Source organism: Carcharhinus amblyrhynchos, unplaced genomic scaffold (assembly GCF_965287045.1).
Source record: "Carcharhinus amblyrhynchos unplaced genomic scaffold, sCarAmb.v2.hapA chromosome_201, whole genome shotgun sequence".
In the NCBI taxonomy this organism is placed as follows: Eukaryota; Metazoa; Chordata; class Chondrichthyes; order Carcharhiniformes; family Carcharhinidae; genus Carcharhinus; species Carcharhinus amblyrhynchos.
The window spans coordinates 180,001-200,000 of record NW_027649941.1 but is presented as its reverse complement, the minus strand read 5'-3'; positions in this window follow the sequence as shown (position 1 = coordinate 200,000).

The following is a 20,000-nucleotide window of genomic DNA, read 5'->3' as shown; positions in this document are numbered from 1 at the left end:
AGCTGTTGGCGGGCTTGTGCGCGCCTTGCACGGGCAGCAGCGGGGAGAAGGCGTGCAGGCAGCGGGGAGAAGACGAACCAGTCGGAGTGGATGACTGGACAAGCAGGGGGAGAAGGTGGACCATTGGGAGTCATTCTCTGGCGGTAGCGGGGGGGAGATCAAGCTGTTGGCGGGCTTGTGGGTGCCTTGCACGGGCAGCAGCGGGGTGATGATGAGCCAGTGGGAGTGAGTGCCTGCAGAAGCAGGGGGGAGAAGGTGGACCATTGGGAGTCAGTCTCTGGTGGTAGTGGGGGGGAGATCAAGCTGTTGGCGGGCTTGTGGGTGCCTTGCACGGGCAGCAGCGGGGAGATGATGAGCCAGTGGGAGTGAGTGCCTGCAGAAGCAGGGGGGAGAAGGTGGACCATTGGGAGTCAGTCTCTGGCGGTAGTGGGGGGGAGATCAAGCTGTTGGCGGGCTTGTGGGTGCCTTGAACGGGCAGCAGCGGGGAGATGATGAGCCAGTGGGAGTGGATGACTGGAGAAGCAGGGGGAGAAGGTGGACCATTGGGAGTCAGTCTCTGGCGGTAGTGGGGGGGAGATCAAGCTGTTGGCGGGCTTGTGGGTGCCTTCAACGGCCAGCAGCGGGGAGATGATGAGCCAGTGGGAGTGAGTGCCTGGAGAAGCAGGGGGGAGAAGGTGGACCATTGGGAGTCAGTCTCTGGTGGTAGCGGGGGGGAGATCAAGCTGTTGGCGGGCTTGTGCGCGCCTTGCACGGGCAGTAACGGGGAGATGATGAGCCAGTGGGAGTGAGTGCCTGGAGAAGCAAGGGGGGGCGGGGGGGCGACATTCACCAGTTAGACTGGAGAAGCAGGGGGGAAACCAGGTGCTCCTGTTGCCTGGAGCAGGAGGGAAAACATTAACCAGTCGGTCTTGGTGCCTGGAGCAGGAGGGAAACCATTAACCAGTCGGACATAGTCCCTGCAGAAGCTGGGGGGAACACGTTAACCAGTAGGACTTAGTCTGTGGAGAAGCCGGGGCAAAACATGAACCAACCGTGGGGAAAACATTAACCAGTCGGGCAAAACATTAACCAGTCGGGCAAAACATTAACCAACCGGGGGAAAACATGAACCAGTGGGACTTGGCCACTGGCTGGATGGGCAAATCATTCAGCGACCGTGGGGGAAGCTTGAACCAATGACGGGGAAAACATTAACCGGTGGGAATTGGTCCCTGGAAAAGCAGGGGCAAAACACTAACCAGTCGGGCTGACTGCCTGGAGCAGAAGGGAAAGCACTTACCAGTTGGACATGGTGCCTGCAGAAGCTTGGGGAAAGGACGGACCAGTCGGACTTAGTCTCTGGAGAAACAGGGGCAAAGCATTAACCAACCGAGGGCAAAACATTAACCAGTCGAGGAAAACATGAACCACTGCGGCAAAACATTAACCAGTCGGGCAAAACATTAACCACTCGGGCAAAACATTAACCAGTCGGGCAAAACATTAACCACTCGGGCAAAACATTAACCAGTCGGGCAAAACATTGACCAACTGGGCAAAACATTAATCAGTCGGGGAAAACATTAACCAACTGGGCAAAACATTAACCACTCGGGCCCAACATGAACCCGGGGGACTTGGGCTCTGCCTGGATGGGCCACACATGATGCAACGGTGGGGAAAGCATGAACCGACCGTGGGGATACCATTAACCAGTTGGACCTAGCCCCTGGAGAACCGTGGGAAAGAGATCAACCACTTGGGCTTGGTCCCTGGAGAACCGAGGGGAAAACATGAACCAGTTGGCCATAGTCCCTGCAGAAGCAGGGGCACAGCATCCACCGTCCGTGGGGAAGACCTCAACCAGTCTTGCCGAACATTAACCAGTCGGGCAAAACATTAACCAACTGGGCAAAACATTAACCAGTCGTGCAAAACATTAACCACTCGGGCAAAACATTAACCAGTCGGGCAAAACATTAACCAGCTGGGGAAAACATTAACCACTCGGGCCAAACATGAACCTGGGGGACTTGGGCTCTGCCTGGATGGGCCACACGTGATGCAACGGTGGGGAAAGCATGAACCAACCGTGGGGAAAACATTAAGCAGTCGGACCTTGTCCCTGGAGGAACGAGGGGAAAACATTAACCAGTTGGCCGTAGTCCCTGGAGAAGCAGGGGCAAAACATGAACCAGTCGGACCTTCTCCCTGGAGAAGCGAGGGGAAAACATTCATCAGTTGGCCAGTGTCCCTGGAGAAGCAGGGGCGCCGCATCAACCATCCGTGGGGAAAACATTAACCAGTCGGGCAAAACATTAACCAGTCGGGCAAAACATTAACCAGTCGGGCAAAACATTAACCAACCGGGCAAAACATTAACCAGTGGGGCTTAGGGTCCCGCTGGGCGGGCAAAACATGAAACAGCGGTGGGGAAGGCATGGACCAACCACGGGGAAGTCATTCAGCAGTGGGACTGGGTCCCTGGAGGAGCAGGGGGGAAAACATTGACCCGTCGGGCCTGGTCCCTGGAGAAGCGAAGGGGAAAACATTAACCAGTGGTGCTTCGTCCCTGGAGAACCGACGGGAAAACGGTAACCAGTTGGGCTCGCTCCCTGTAGAAGCAGGGGCAAAACGTCAGCCAACCGTGGGGAAAACATTAACCAGCCGGGCAAAACATGAACCACTCGGGCAAAACATTAACCAACTGGGGAAAACATTAACCAGTCGGACAAAACATTAACCAACCGGGCAAAACATTAACCAGTGGGGCTTAGGGTCTGGCTGGGTGGGCAAAACATGAAACAAGGGTGGGGAAGGCACGAACCAACCATGGGAAAGTCATTAAACAGTGGGACTTGGTCCCCGGAGAAGCAGGGGGAAAACACTAACCAGTCGGGCCTCGTCCCTGGAGAACCGAGGGGAAAACATGAACCGGGTGGCCATAGCCCCTGGAGAAGCAGGGGCACAGCATCAACCATCCTTGGGAAAACATTAACCAGTCGGGCAAAACATTAACCAGTCGGGGAAAACATTAACCAGTCGGGCAAAACATTAACCACTTGGGCAAAACATTAACCAGTCGGACAAAACATTAACCAACCGGGCAAAACATTAACCAGTGGGGCTTAGGGTCTGCCTGGGTGGGCAAATCGTGAAACAAGGGTGGGGACGGCACGAACCAACCACGGGGAAGTCATCAAACAGTGGGACTTGGTCCCTGGAGGAGCAAGGGGGAAAACATTAACCAGTCGGGCCTGGTCCCTGGGGAAGTGAAGCGGAAAACATGAACCAGTTGTGCTTGGTCCCTGGAGAGCCGAGGGGAAAACGTGAACCCGTTGGGCTCGCTCCCTGGAGAAGCAGGGGCAAAACGTCAGCCAGCCGTGGGGAAAACATTAACCAGCAGGGCAAAACATTAACCAGTCGGGGAAAACCTTCACCAGTCGGGCAAAACATTAACCAGTTGGGCAAAACATTAACCACTCGGGCAAAACATTAACCAACCGGGCAAAACATTAACCAGTGGGGCTTAGGGTCTCGCTGGGTGGGCCAAACATGGATCAACGGTGGGGAAGGCATGGACCAAGCATGGGGAAGTCATTCAACAGTGGGACGTGGTCCCTGGAGGAGCAGGGGGGGAAACATTCACCCGTCGGGCCTGGTGCCTGGAGAACCGAGGGGAAAACATGAACCAGTGGTGCTTGGTCCCTGGAGAACCGAGGGGAGAACATTAACCAGTGGGGCTCGCTCCCTGGAGAAGCAGGGGCGAAACGTTAGCCAACCGTGGGGAAAACATTAACCAGTCGGGCAAAACATTAACCAGTTGGGCAAAACATTAACCAGTTGGGCACAACATTAACCACGCGGGCAAAACATTAACCAACCGGGCAAAACATTAACCAGTTGGGCAAGACATTAACCACTCGGGCAAAACATGAACCAGTGGGGCTTAGGGTCTCGCTGGGTGCGCCAAACATGGAACAACGGTGGGGCAGGCATGGACCAACCATGGGGAAGTCATTCAACAGTGGGACTTGGTCCCTGGAGGAGCCGGGGGGATAACATTCACCCGTCGGGCCTGGTCCCTGGAGAAGCGAAGGGGAAAGCATGAACCAGTGGTGCTTCGTCCCTGGAGAACCGAGGGGAAAACATGAACCCGTTGGGCTCGCTCCCTGGAGAAGCAGGGGCAAAACGTTTGCCAGCCGTGGGGAAAACATTAACCAGTAGGGCAACACATTAACCACTCGGGCAAAACATTAACCAGTTGGGCAAAACATTAACCAGTCGGACAAAACATTAACCAACCGGGCAAAACATTAACCAGTGGGGCTTAGGGTCTGTCTGGGTGGGCAAATCGTGAAACAACGGTGGGGACGGCATGAACCATCCATGGGGAAGTCATCAAACAGTGGGACTTGGTCCCTGGAGGAGCAAGGGGGAAAACATTCACCAGTCGGGCCTGGTCCCTGGGGAAGTGAAGCGGAAAACATTAACCAGTTGTGCTTGGTCCCTGGAGAGCCGAGGGGAAAACATTAACCCGTTGGGCTCGCTCCCTGGAGAAGCAGGGGCAAAACGTTAGCCAGCCGTGGGGAAAACATTAACCAGTCGGGGAAAACATTAACCAGTCGGGCAAAACATTAACCAACCGGGCAAAATATTAACCCGTGGGGCTTAGGGTCTGGCTGGGTGGGCAAATCGTGAAACAACGGGTGGGGACGGCATGAACCAACCTTGGGGAAGTCATTAAACAGTGGGACTTGGTCCCTGGAGGGGCAGGGGGAAAACATGAACCCGTCGGGCCTGGTGCCTGGAGAACCGAGGGGAAAACATGAACCAGTGGTGCTTGGTCCCTGGAGAACCGCGGGGAAATCATTAACCAGTTGGGCTTCCTCCCTGGAGAAGCAGGGGCGAGACATGAACCAACCGTGGGCAAAACATTAACCAGTCGGGCAAAACATTAACCAGTCGGGGAAAACATTAACCAACTGGGCAAAACATTAACCAGTCGGACAAAACAGTAACCAACCGGGCAAAACATTAACCAGTGGGGCTTAGGGTCTGGCTGGGTGGGCAAATCGTGAAACAACGGGTGGGGACGGCATGAACCAACCTTGGGGAGGTCATTCAACAGTGGGACTTGGTCCCTGGAGGAGCAGGGGGGAAAACATTCACCCGTCGGGCCTGGTGCCTGGAGAACCGAGGGGAAAACATGAACCAGTGGTGCTTGGTCCCTGGCGAACCGAGGGGAAAACATTAACCAGTTGGGCGTACTCCCTGGAGAAGCAGGGGCAAAACGTTAGCCAGCCGTGGGGAAAACATTAACCAGTAGGGCAACACATTAACCAGTCGGGCAAAACATTTACCAACTGGGCAAAACATTAACCAGTCGGACAAAGCATTAACCAGTCGGGCAAAACGTTAACCGGTGGGGCTTAGGGTCTGTCTGGGTGGGCAAATCGTCAGAGAACGGTGGGGACGGCATGAACCAACCTTGGGGAGGTCATTCAACAGTGGGACTTGGTCCCTGGAGGAGCAGGGGGGAAAACATTCACCCGTCGGGCCTGGTGCCTGGAGAACCGAGGGGAAAACATGAACCAGTGGTGCTTGGTCCCTGGAGAACCGAGGGGAAAACATTAACCAGTTGGGCGTACTCCCTGGAGAAGCAGGGGCAAAACGTTAGCCAGCCGTGGGGAAAACATTAACCAGTAGGGCAAAACATTAACCAGTAGGGCAAAACATTAACCAGTCGGGCAAAACATTAACCAACTGGGCAAAACATTAACCAGTCGGACAAAACATTAACCAGTCGGGCAAAACGTTAACCGGTGGGGCTTAGGGTCTGTCTGGGTGGGCAAATCGTCAGAGAACGGTGGGGACGGCATGAACCAACCTTGGGGAAGTCATTCCACAGTGGGACTTGGTCCCTGGCGGAGCCGGGGGGAAAACATTCACCCGTCGGGCCTGGTGCCTGGAGAACCGAGGGGAAAACATTAACCAGTGGTGCTTGGTCCCTGGAGAACCGAGGGGAAAACATTAACCAGTTGGGCGTACTCCCTGTAGAAGCAGGGGCGAAACATGAACCAACCGTGGGCCAAACATTAACCAGTGGGGCAAAACATTAACCAGTCGGGCAAAACATTAACCAACTGGGCAAAACATTAACCAGTCGGACAAAACATTAACCAGTCGGGCAAAACATTAACCGGTGGGGCTTAGGGCCTGTCTGGGTGGGCAAATGGTGAGACAACGGTGGGGACGGCATGAACCAACCTTGGGGAAGTCATTCCACAGTGGGACTTGGTCCCTGGCGGAGCAGGGGGGAAAACATTCACCCGTCGGGCCTGGTGCCTGGAGAACCGAGGGGAAAACATTAACCAGTGGTGCTTGGTCCCTGGAGAACCGAGGGGAAAACATTAACCAGTTGGGCTTGCTCCCTGGAGAAGCAGGGGCGAAACATGAACCAACCGTGGGCAAAACATTAACCAGCCGGGCAAAACATTAACCAGTCGGGCAAAACATTAACCGACTGGGGAAACCATTAACCAGTCGGGCAAAACATTAACCAACTGGGCAAAACATGAACCAGTGGGGCTTAGGGTCTGGCTGGGTGGGCAAATCGTGAAACAACGGTGGGGAAGGCATGAACCAAACATGGGGAAGTCATGACAAAGTGGGGCTTGGTCCCTGGAGGAGCAGGGGGAAAACATTCACCCGTCGGGCCCTGTCCCTGGAGAAGCGAAGGGGAAAACATTATCCAGTGGTGCTTGGTCCCTGGAGAACCGAGGGGAGAACATTAACCAGTTGGGCTTGCTCCCTGGAGAAGCAGGGGCGAAACATGAACCAGCCGTGGGCAAAACATTAACCAGTGGGGCAAAACATTAACCAGTGGGGCAAAACATTAACCAACTGGGGAAAACATTAACCAGTCGGGCAAAACATTAACCAACCCGGCAAAACATTAACCAGTGGGGCTTAGGGTCCGTCTGGTTGGGCAAATGATGAAACAACGGTGGGGACGGCATGAACCAACCATAGGGACGTCATTCAACAGTGGGACTTGGTCCCTGGAGGAGCAGGGGGAAAACATAAACCAGTTGGGCTGGGTGACTGGAGAAGCGCAGGGGAAAACATTAACCAGTGGTGCTTGGTCCCTGGAGAACCGAGGGGGAAACATTAACCAGTCGGGCCTGCTCCCTGGAGAAGCAGGGGCGAAACATGAACCAACCGTGGGCAAAACATTAACCAGTCGGACAAAACATTAACCAGTCGGGCAAAACGTTAACCGGTGGGGCTTAGGGTCTGTCTGGGTGGGCAAATCGTCAGAGAACGGTGGGGACGGCATGAACCAACCTTGGGGAAGTCATTCAACAGTGGGACTTGGTCCCTGGAGGAGCAGGGGGGAAAACATTCACCCGTCGGGCCTGGTGCCTGGAGAACCGAGGGGAAAACATTAACCAGTGGTGCTTGGTCCCTGGAGAACCGAGGGGAAAACATGAACCGGTTGGGCGTACTCCCTGGAGAAGCAGGGGCAAAACGGTAGCCAGCCGTGGGGAAAACATTAACCAGTAGGGCAAAACATTAACCAGTCGGGCAAAACATTAACCAACTGGGCAAAACATTAACCAGTCGGACAAAACATTAACCAGTCGGACAAAACATTAACCAGTCGGGCTAAACATTAACCGGTGGGGCTTAGGGTCTGTCTGGGTGGGCAAATCGTGAGAGAACGGTGGGGAAGGCATGAACCAAACATGGGGAAGTCATGACACAGTGGGGCTTGGTCCCTGGAGGAGCAGGGGGAAAACATTAACCCGTCGGGCCCTGTCCCTGGAGAAGCGAAGGGGAAAACATTATCCAGTGGTGCTTGGTCCCTGGAGAACCGAGGGGAAAACATTAACCAGTTGCACTTGCTCCCTGGAGAAGCAGGAGCACAGCATGAACCAACCGTGGGGAAAACATTAACCAGTCGGGCAAAACATTAACCAGTCCGAATTCGGGTCTGGCTGGATGGGCAAAGCATGGAACAACGGTGGGGAAAGCATGAACCAACCACCGGGAAGTCATTCAACTGTGGGACTTGGCCCCTGGAGAAGCAGGGGGAAAACATTAACCAGTCGGGGCTGGGTGCCTGGAGAAGCTGGGGGAAAGCATTAACCAGTTGTGCTTGGTCCCTGGAGAACCGAGGGGAAAGCGTTCAACAGTTGAACAGAGTCCCTGGCGACGCAGGGGCACAGCATCAAACAACCGTGGGGAAAACATTAACCAGTCAGGCCAAACATTAACCAGTCGGGGAAAACATTAACCAACTGGGGAAAACATTAACCAGTCGGACAAAACATTAACCAGTCGGGGAAAACAGGAACCAACTGGGGAAAACATTACCCAGTCGGACAAAACATTAACCAACCGGGCAAAACATTAACCCGTGGGGCTTAGGGCCTGGCTCGATGGGCAAGACATGAACCAGCCGTGGGGAAAACTTGAACCAGTGGGACTTGGAGCCTGGAGAAGCAGGGGGGGGGGGGGGTGGATAACATGAACCGGTCGGGGAAAACTTTCACCTCTTCCCCCTTTATCTCTGTGTCCCAGTAAGCTGATTCAGTGTGAATGTAGGCCTTGCTTGTGAGGCGAATCATTCATGTTGACACCTTTAAATATCGATCCCCCCTCTCTCTGCCTGTCTGTCTCTCCCTCTCTCTCACTGTCCCTCTCTCTCAGTAACTTCCCTGCAGTGTTCATGTAAGCCTGACTTCTGACACTTGAGAAACTTTAAAAACTCGCTCTCTCTGCCAGTTCAGGCACAGCTTGAGTGTTCGAGTGAGAGGGGGGGAGGGCTGAGTATTGAAGCAGGTGCAGGCAGCTGTCAACAAAGCTTTGAAGAAACGGCAGGCAATGTTTGTAAACATGCTGAGGGAACGGCAAAGTCAGTGTGTCAGCCAGGTGGGGGAAGGGAGGCTTCCACTTGCTGCTGCTGCTGCTGCTGCTGTTTGGGCCATGACAGTTCCCTTTTTTATTGTACCCTCTGGACAAGCAGGGGCAAGACATGAACCTGGTGTACGGAGTCCCTGTAGAAGCGAGAGGAAAACATTCACCAGTCGGATGTGGTCTCCGGAGAAGCAGGGGCAAAACATTAACCAGTCGGAGAAATCATTAACCAGTGGCACTTGGTGCATGGAGAAGCGAGGGGAAAACATTAACCAGCCGGACATCGTCCCTGGAGAAGCCAGGGGACAACATGAACCAGTCGGACTTTGTCTCTGGCGAAGCAGGGGCAAAAGATGAACCAACCGCGGGGGAAAACATTAACCCACCGAGGAAAACATTAACCAGTCGGGGAAAACTTTCACCTCTCCCTCTGTCTCTCTGTGTCCCAGGAAGCTGATCCAGTCTGAATGTACGCCTTGCTTGTGAGGCGAATCATTCACGTTGACACCTTTGAATATCGATTCCCCCCTCTCTCTCTGCCTGCCTGCCTGCCTGCCTGCCTGCCTGTCTGTCTGTCTGTCTGTCTGTCTGTCTGCCTGACTCTCTCAGTAACTTCACTTCAATGTGAATGTAAGCCTGACTTCGGACACTTCATCCACTTTAAAAACTCACTCGCTGCCTCTGGCAGTTCCGGCACAGGTCGAGTGCTGGATTGAGTGCGCGGGAGAGGTGAGTGTTGACACAGGTGCAGGTAACTGTCAACAAAGCTTTGAAGAAATGACATGCAGTGTTTGTAAACATGCTGAGGTTATGGGAAGGTCAGTGTATCAGCCAGGTGGGGGAAGGGAGGCTTCCACTTGCCAGGGGAAAACAGTTACCAGCTGCTGCTGCGGTGTGGGCAATGGCAGTCCCCCCCTTGGATTTTGTACCCTCTGCACAAGCAGGAGCAAAACATGAACCACTTGGACGTGCTGCCTGGAGCAGAAGGGAAAACATTCACCACTTAGACTCTGGTCCCTGGGGTCGAAGGGAAGACGTGAAACCAGTTGCACTTAGTCTCCAGAGAAGCAGGGGCAAAACACTCACCAGTCGGGGAAAACATGAACCAGTCGGACCGAGTCCCCGGAGAAGCGGCGGGGAAAGCATTCACCAGGCAGCAGGAGTCCCTGGAGAACCGAGGGGAAAACATTAACCAGTTGGGCTTGGTCCCTGTAGCAGCAGAGGCAAAACATTCACCAGACGGGGAAAACATTAACCAGTCGGGCAAAACATTAACCAGGAAGCCGCAGCCGCTGGTGCATCATGCAAGTCATTAACCAGTCGGTACTTTGTCCCTGGGAGCAGCAGGGAAAGCATAAACCAGCCGGGGAAAACATTAACCAGAAAGCCGCAGCCGCTGCAGCATCGTGGAAGCCATTGACCAGTCGGTACATTGCCCCTGGGAGCAGCAGGGAACACATTAACCAGTCGGGCAAAACATTAACCAGTCGGGCAAAACATTTACCAGAAAGCTGCAGCCGCTGGAGGACCGTGGAAGTCATTAACCAGTCGGTACTTTGTCCCTGGGAGCAGCAGTGAAAACATTGACCCGTCGGGGAAAACATTAAGCAGCAAGCCGCAGCCGCTGGAGGATCGTGGAAGTCATTAACCAGTCGGTACTTTGTCCCTGGGAGCAGCAGGGAACACATTAACCAGTCGGGCAAAACATTAACCAGTCGGGCAAAACATTAACCAGAAAGCTGCAGCCGCTGGAGGATCGTGGAAGTCATTAACCAGTCGGTACTTTGTCCCTGGGAGCAGCAGGGAACACATTAACCAGTCGGGCAAAACATTAACCAGTCGGGCAAAACATTAACCAGAAAGCTGCAGCCGCTGGAGGATCGTGGAAGTCATTAACCAGTCGGTACTTTGTCCCTGGAGCAGCAGTGAAAACAATACCCCGTCGGGCAAAACATTAACCAGAAAGCCGCAGCCGCTGGAGGATCGTGGAAGTCATTAACCAGTCGGTACTTGGTCCCTGGGAGCAGAAGGGAAAACATTAACCAGCCGGGGAGAACATTAAACAGGAAGCCACAGCCGCTGGAGGATCGTGGAAGTCATTAACCAGTCGGTACTTTGTCCCTGGGAGCAGCAGGCAAAACATTAACCAGTCGGGGAAAACATTGAGCAGCAAGCCGCAGCCGCTGGAGCATCGTGGAAGTCATTAACCAGTCGGTACTTTGTCCCTGGAGCAGCAGGCAAAACATTAACCAGTCGGGGAAAACATTGAGCAGCAAGCCGCAGCCGCTGGAGCATCGTGGAAGTCATTAACCAGTCGGTACTTTGTCCCTGGAGCAGCAGGCAAAACATTAACCAGTCGGGGAAAACATTGAGCAGCAAGCCGCAGCCGCTGGAGCATCGTGGAAGTCATTAACCAGTCGGTACTTTGTCCCTGGAGCAGCAGGCAAAACATTAACCAGTCGGGGAAAACATTGAGCAGCAAGCCGCAGCCGCTGGAGCATCGTGGAAGTCATTAACCAGTCCGAACTTTGTCCCTGGAGCAGCAGGCAAAACATTAACCAGTCGGGGAAAACATTGAGCAGGAAGCCGCAGCCGCTGGAGCATCGTGGAAGTCATTAACCAGTCGGTACTTTGTCCCTGGAGCAGCAGGCAAAACATTAACCAGTCGGGGAAAACATTGAGCAGGAAGCCGCAGCCGCTGGAGCATCGTGGAAGTCATTAACCAGTCGGTACTTTGTCCCTGGAGCAGCAGGCAAAACATTAACCAGCCGGGGAAAACATTGAGCAGCAAGCCGCAGCCGCTGGAGCATCGTGGAAGTCATTAACCAGTCGGTACTTTGTCCCTGGAGCAGCAGGCAAAACATTAACCAGTCGGGGAAAACATTGAGCAGCAAGCCGCAGCCGCTGGAGCATCGTGGAAGTCATTAACCAGTCGGTACTTTGTCCGTGGAGCAGCAGGCAAAACATTAACCAGTCGGGGAAAACATTGAGCAGCAAGCCGCAGCCGCTGGAGCATCGTGGAAGTCATTAACCAGTCGGTACTTTGTCCCTGGAGCAGCAGGCAAAACATTAACCAGTCGGGGAAAACATTGAGCAGCAAGCCGCAGCCGCTGGAGCATCGTGGAAGTCATTAACCAGTCGGTACTTTGTCCCTGGAGCAGCAGGCAAAACATTAACCAGTCGGGGAAAACATTGAGCAGCAAGCCGCAGCCGCTGGAGCATCGTGGAAGTCATTAACCAGTCGGTACTTTGTCCCTGGAGCAGCAGGCAAAACATTAACCAGTCGGGGAAAACATTGAGCAGCAAGCCGCAGCCGCTGGAGCATCGTGGAAGTCATTAACCAGTCCGAACTTTGTCCCTGGAGCAGCAGGGAAAACATTAACCAGTGGCGGAAAGCATGAAGCAGTCGGAGAAAACATTAACCACCAACGCCGCAGCCGCTGGAGCGTCGGGCAAGTCATTAACCAGTCGAAATTTGGTCCCTGGAGCAGCGGGGAAAACATTAACCAGTTGGGGACAACATTAACCAGTCGGGGACAGCATTAACCAGTGCATAGTTTGTCGACCTGTTTGTCGCTCTGGAAGGACCTGCCGCCCGGGGGGTGGCGTTTCGGGGACGGGGAGACCCCCAGCAAGGCGGCCTGGCCGTTGGAATTGAGAAAAAATGCTGTTTAAAAAAGAACCGTGGTCGGCTAAGGGAGTCAATTTGACCAGCCATACCGCCGGCGGAGCCTCCTCGGCGGTAGGACTACCGGAGGGTTTCCCGCTGACGTAAGCGAAGGCCGATTGCGGTCAGGTGGGTTGGCGGGGTACCTGCAGATTAGTAGGAGGGCGAAAACGGTGGTAAAACATTAACCAGTTTTGGAGATCCAAGGAAGTACACGGCCGAGAGTGAGAAGTGGTCCCCGACCGAGGTCCCATGTCTGCTGGGGCCGCCACGGGCTGCCGCCCCGACGGCCATTCGGCCGGAATGGGCTAGTATTTTCCCGAATTTCTAGCTCTTTCTCCGGCTTGTTTGGCCGTGGGGAAAGCGGCTGCCTGGTGGCCAGCGGCAGACAGGGAAGCCCTCCCCTCGCGTAAGGGACCCGAGGAGCCCCGTAGGCACCCGGGGAGGAGGACCGGCGGCGGCCGGAACGGAGGAGTAGCCAGCCCGCGGAGTACGGAGCTGGTGAAACTCATTAACCAGTTGGGACTTAGTCTCTGGCACAGAGACGGTCCAGCCAGCTGGTGCGAGGCACCCGACTTGACCGGTGGAAGCCGGGAAGAAGCACTGCCAGCAGGGGCAACAGTTGAGCAAAAGCCCGCGGTGTATGGACCCTGTGTAACTCATTAACCAGTTCGGATTTCGTCTCTGGCAGAGAGACGGTCCAGCCTGCCAGCTGGTGTGAGGCACCCGATTTGCTCGGTGGCAGACGGGGAGAAGCACCGCTGGCACGGGCAACATTTGAAAATCAGCCCGCGGTGTATGGACCCTGTGTAACTCATTAACCAGTTTGGACTTAGTCTCTGGCAGAGAGATGGTCCAGCCAGCTGGTGTGAGCGGCCCGGTGTGCCCTGCCGCCCGGGGGGTGACGTCCCTGGGACGGGGAGACCCCCAGCAAGGCGGCCTGGCCGTTGGAATTGAGAAAAAATGCTGTTTAAAAAAGAACCGTGGTCGGCTAAGGGAGTCAATTTGACCAGCCATACCGCCGGCGGAGCCTCCTCGGCGGTAGGACTACCGGAGGGTTTCCCGCTGACGTAAGCGAAGGCCGATTGCGGTCAGGTGGGTTGGCGGGGTACCTGCAGATTAGTAGGAGGGCGAAAACGGTGGTAAAACATTAACCAGTTTTGGAGATCCAAGGAAGTACACGGCCGAGAGTGAGAAGTGGTCCACGACCGAGGTCCCATGTCTGCTGGGGCCGCCACGGGCGGCCGCCCCGACGGCCATTCGGCCGGAATGGGCTAGTATTTTCCCGAATTTCTAGCTCTTTCTCCGGCTTGTTTGGCCGTGGGGAAAGCGGCTGCCTGGTGGCCAGCGGCAGACAGGGAAGCCCTCCCCTCGCGTAAGGGACCCGAGGAGCCCCGGAGGCACCCGGGGAGGAGGACCGGCGGCGGCCGGAACGGAGGAGTAGCCAGCCCGCGGAGTACGGAGCTGGTGAAACTCATTAACCAGTTGGGACTTAGTCTCTGGCAGAGAGACGGTCCAGCCAGCTGGTGCGAGGCACCCGACTTGACCGGTGGAAGCCGGGAAGAAGCACTGCCAGCAGGGGCAACAGTTGAGCAAAAGCCCGCGGTGTATGGACCCTGTGTAACTCATTAACCAGTTCGGATTTCGTCTCTGGCAGAGAGACGGTCCAGCCTGCCAGCTGGTGTGAGGCACCCGATTTGCCCGGTGGCAGACGGGGAGAAGCACCGCTGGCACGGGCAACATTTGAAAATCAGCCCGCGGTGTATGGACCCTGTGTAACTCATTAACCAGTTTGGACTTAGTCTCTGGCAGAGAGATGGTCCAGCCAGCTGGTGTGAGGGGCCCGGTTTGCCCGGTGGTAGCCGGGCAGAAGCACTGCTGGCGGGGGCGACAGTTGAAGAAAAGCCCGTGGTGTATGGAGCCGGTGTAACTCATTAACCAGTTTGGACTTAGTCTCTGGCAGAGAGATGGTCCAGCCAGCTGGTGACAGGGGCCCCGATTTGCCCGTTGGTAGCCGGGCAGAAGCACTGCTGGCGGGGGCAACAGTTGAGCAAAAGCCCGCGGTGTATGGACCCTGTGTAACTCATTAACCAGTTCGGATTTCGTCTCTGGCAGAGAGACGGTCCAGCCTGCCAGCTGGTGTGAGGCACCCGATTTGCCCGGTGGTAGCCGGGTAGAAGCACCGCTGGCACGGGCAACATTTGAAAATCAGCCCGCGGTGTATGGACCCTGTGTAACTCATTAACCAGTTTGGACTTAGTCTCTGGCAGAGAGATGGTCCAGCCAGCTGGTGTGAGGGGCCCGGTTTGCCCGGTGGTAGCCGGGCAGAAGCACTGCTGGCGGGGGCGACAGTTGAAGAAAAGCCCGTGGTGTATGGAGCCGGTGTAACTCATTAACCAGTTTGGACTTAGTCTCTGGCAGAGAGATGGTCCAGCCAGCTGGTGACAGGGGCCCCGATTTGCCCGTTGGTAGCCGGGCAGAAGCACTGCTGGCGGGGGCAACAGTTGAGCAAAAGCCCGCGGTGTATGGACCCTGTGTAACTCATTAACCAGTTCGGATTTCGTCTCTGGCAGAGAGACGGTCCAGCCTGCCAGCTGGTGTGAGGCACCCGATTTGCCCGGTGGTAGCCGGGTAGAAGCACCGCTGGCACGGGCAACATTTGAAAATCAGCCCGCGGTGTATGGACCCTGTGTAACTCATTAACCAGTTTGGACTTAGTCTCTGGCAGAGAGATGGTCCAGCCAGCTGGTGTGAGGGGCCCGGTTTGCCCGGTGGTAGCCGGGCAGAAGCACTGCTGGCGGGGGCGACAGTTGAAGAAAAGCCCGTGGTGTATGGAGCCGGTGTAACTCATTAACCAGTTTGGACTTAGTCTCTGGCAGAGAGATGGTCCAGCCAGCTGGTGACAGGGGCCCCGATTTGCCCGGTGGTAGCCGGGCAGAAGCACTGCTGGCGGGGGCAACAGTTGAAAAAAAGCCCGCGGTGTATGGTGCCGGTGTAACTCATTAACCAGTTTGGACTTAGTCTCTGGCAGAGAGATGGTCCAGGGGTACTTCGGGCCTTTGAAAAAAAATGCACCTCAGGGTGCGGTGGTCCCACCGAATTTGAGGCTCCCTGAGCGGTCAGAGCAAGGAGCAGGAGCGCGGTGGGAAGTCTATGGGGCAGATCCGGTCGGCGAACCGGGCCCAGAGTGCGTGGTTTCCGGCAGAGGCCGGCGGGTCAGTCCCTTGGGACTAGTCTCCGGCAATTTCCAGCAGAGCTTCAGGGAGGCTGGTTAATGGTTTGCCGGACGGAAGTCTATGGGGCAGATCCGGTCGGCGAACCGGGGACACAGTGCGTGGTTTCCCGCAGAGGTCGGAGGGTCAGTCCCTTGGAGGTATCCGCAGGCAATTCCCAGCACAGCTGCTGGGAGGCTGGTTAATGGTTTGTCCTCGGGAGCCTCCATGAAGGTTCGACAGATCCGGTTTGCGGGCCTCCCAGGCACCTTCCCCGGTAGGACTACCGGGGACACCCCGCCCAGGTGGCCACCAGCCATTTCTGGATAGGTGGGTTGGCGGGGTGCCCGGAGATTTTCGGGAACTCGTTTTTCAGAACATTTTTGGTCAATGGGAGTGACTGAAAAAGATACCCAGGAAAGTGTTACTTCGCGGATGGGGACTTTGGGCAAATATAAGTCCTTTTGAAGTGCACTCAAGTGTCTGATGGGTCGCCAGACACTTTGTCATTTTTTCGAAAATTCCTGGGTTTGTTCTGGAAAACGGCTAGAGTTGCCTGGCCGGTGGTGACTCTAGTCAGATATATATATTATAGGCTAGTATATATATCAATAAACAATTGTCGGGTGGTCGTGCAGACGCCTTGTCAATGGTTTATTTAGCAAAATGCACTTTGGGCGAAGAGTGCTGGCACTTCGGGTGCAGAGTGCCGAGTTCCTACGCACGCCGGGCAACACGAGAAAGCAGTGCGTTAGCCAACGGAACTGGAGTGTCCACAGTTCCATGCCTATAAGCTTGCACCTATAGGCTCGAGGTCAAGGCACTTTTGGGGCAGAGTGCCTGCACTTTGAGAGGGCAAAGTGCAAAGTTCTTTTCGCTGGCTTGCTTTCCATGCGGCTTTGGGGGAATCTGGAAGCGGTTCCAGTTCTAAGCCGAAAACTAACGGACCTAATGGCTCGAAATGAAAAAAGGGCACTTTTGGTGCAGAGTGCCAGCACTTTGAGGCAGCAAAGTGCTAAGTTCCTTTTATTTTGCATTCTAAAGAAATGGATTAGATACACAAGAATGCAAGGCAAAGCTCGGCGGCCGGCTCGAAACCGTGCGATTGCTTAAGTGGATAATGCTGATGTGACCTGGCGGTCAAAAAGATTCTAAGTCCGAAACTTTGAACCTGACGGCTCGAACGTTTTAACAAAAAGGGCACTTTTGGTGCAGAGTGCCAGCACTTTGAGGCAGCAAAGTGCTAAGTTCCTTTTATTTTGCATTCTAAAGAAATGGATTAGATACACAAGAATGCAAGGCAACGCTCGGCGGCCGGCTCGAAACCGTGCGATTGCTTAAGTGGATAATGGTTATGTGACCTGGCGGTCAAAAAGATTCTAAGTCCGAAACTTTGAACCTGACGGCTCGAACGCTTTAAAAACAAGGGCACTTTTGGTGCAGAGTGCCAGCACTTTGAGGCAGCAAAGTGCCGTGTTCCGTACATGTTGCATTCTAAAGAGATGGATGAGATACATAAGAATGCAAGGCAACGCTCGGCGGCCGGCTCGAAACCGTGCGATTGCTTAACTGGACAATGTCTCAGATATGTGACCTGGCGGTCAAAAGATCCTAAGTCCGAAACTTTGAACCTGACGGCTCGAACGTTTTAAAAACAAGGGCACTTTTGGTGCAGAGTGCCAGCACTTTGAGGCAGCAAAGTGCCGTGTTCCGTACATGTTGCATTCTAAAGAGATGGATGAGATACATAAGAATGCAAGGCAACGCTCGGCGGCCGGCTCGAAACCGTGCGATTGCTTAACTGGACAATGTCTCAGATATGTGACCTGGCGGTCACAGATGCCATCCTCTGGCGTTCGATGGGAACTACGGTGAGCTGGAATGTTCCCCATCGTCGCCTACAAACTCCATGATTGACATTTATTTCACGTCCCTGGTGGTAGGGATCTCAGTGTGGTGGTGTGTGTGTGCGCTGGGGTGCCGTGCTAAGTGGTGACCTCCCGTGCCGACAAGAACTTGTAGGTACTGGGGGGGCCCTTGGCGGCCCATCGTGCATGTAGTTCACGACGCTTGGGTGGCGTGCTAAGTGGTGACCTCCCGTGCCGACAAGCACTTGTAGGTACTGGGGGGGCCCTTGGCGGCCCATCGTGCATGTGCTGCAGACGCTTGGGTGGCGTGCTAAGTGGTGACCTCCCGTGCCGACAAGGACTTGTAGGTACTGGGGGGGCCCTTGGCGGCCCATCGTTCATGTAGTGCATGCCGCTTGGGTGCCGTGCTAAGTGGTGACCTCCCGTGCCGACAAACACTTGTAGGTACTGGGGGGGCCCTTGGCGGCCCATCGTGCGTGTGCTGCAGCCGCTTGGGTGGCGTGCTAAGTGGTGACCTCCCGTGCCGACAAGAACTTGTAGGTACTGGGGGGGCCCTTGGCGGCCCATCGTGCATGCACTGCTGCAGAACGCTGAGAGTTGGCCCTCCGCTGACCCGGATTTCTTCCGGGTGGATGGACGTTGTCGTTTCGTTGTCTGGGAGACCAAGGCGATCCGCGAGTGCACTTCGGTGCAAGAGGCACGTGACGGTTCCTGAAACGGGACAGTGATCGGCACTCACTGCTTGGCGAACCCGTTCTTCAGGCCGTGCAAACCATTTCTCTACCATTACGGCAGGTGTGCAGCACGACACACGGCTCGGCAATGTGGCATTTCCTTTTTGTGGCGTGTTGTGCATCTGCCGTTTCGGCCGGTTGCACCCACTTTTGGTACCTGGGACGAGCACGGTCTTCCTTGTCGGCGAGGGAAGATCGTTGCGCAGGCCGCTCGCCCGGTTCTGACAGCTCAACACAATGGCCTTGTTCCTCCGTGCAGTAGGTGAGTTGGAGGGGGCACCTCCCACCTAACTAACCGCAACCCTAGGGCATCACTGATGCCGGCACGCCCCGCACTCGTTCTTCCTGCGAAGGGGGCTACCATGTTCCGAACAAAAGGGCGAGGAGAGGTGAGCAAATAAGCCCTAGACAAATCCGCACTGAGCTGACAGGAGAGTCTTTCCCGTTCTGATGATAAGCAAAGGGCGGAAACATATATGAAGGAACGCTGGTCGCAAATGAGCCCCGCGGCGGCGGGATTGCGCTTGCATTCCGGGAGGCGTTTGTGTGTCCGTGTCACGGGGGTGGCGCAGCTGCTGCAGTGGTTTTCGAACTCAACTGAGTGGCGGTGTCCAACCCCAGCACGCCACACACCTGCCCTCCTGCCTTGCATGCGCCGGAAGGTGACTGTGTCAACGGTGGTGGTTCGGCTGCTTGAGTCGTCTGCCGACTCAACTCAGTGGCGTGGTCCGACCCCAGCACGCCACGCACCTGACCGCCTGGCTTGCATCCGAGAAGGCGTTTGTGCGACCCGTGTCACGGCGGCGGCTCAGCTTCCCGAGTGGTCTGCGTACTCAACTCGGTGGCGGGGCTCGACCCCAGCACGACGCGCACCTGTCCTGCTTGCTTGCATCCGAGACGGCGTTTGTGTGTCCCCGTGTCACGGTGGCGGTTCAGCTGCTGCAAGTCGTTGGCGGACTCAACCGAGTGGCGGTGTCCAACACGAGCAGGCCACGCACTTTCGAGTGCTTGCTCGGCTGGCTGGCATCCGAGGGAGGCGTTTGTGTGTCCGTGTCACGGCGGGGGCTCAGCTGCCTGAGTGGTTTCCCAACTCAACTCAGCGGCGGAGTCCAACCCCAGCACGCCACGCACCTGACCTCTTCGTCTGCTGGCCTCCGACAAGCCGCTGTGGTGTGCCCGTGCCAGGGCGTTGGTTCGGCTGCTGCCGGCGTTTGCCCACTCAACCCTGTGGCCTTGGTCCGACCCCAGCACGGCACGCACCTGTCCTGCCCGCTTTAGTCCGGGAAGGCGTTTGTGTGTCCGTGTCACGGCGGCGGTCCAGCTGCTCGAGTGGTGGGCCAAAACTCCGTGCCGTGGCTCGGTCCAACCTCAGCACGCCGCGCACTTGTAACGCTGGCTTGCATCCACCAGGTGGCGCCCGTGTCACGTGGGTGGCGCAGCCGCTCGCAGTCGTTCGCCGACTCAACTCAGTGGCGGTGTCCGGCACCAGCACGGCGGGCTCCTGTTCTCCTTGCATGCATCCGAGTAGGCGTTTGTGCGACCCGTGTCACGGCGGGGGCTCAGCTGCTGGAGTGGTCTCCGGACTCAACTCAGTGGCGGGGTCCAACCCCAGCAC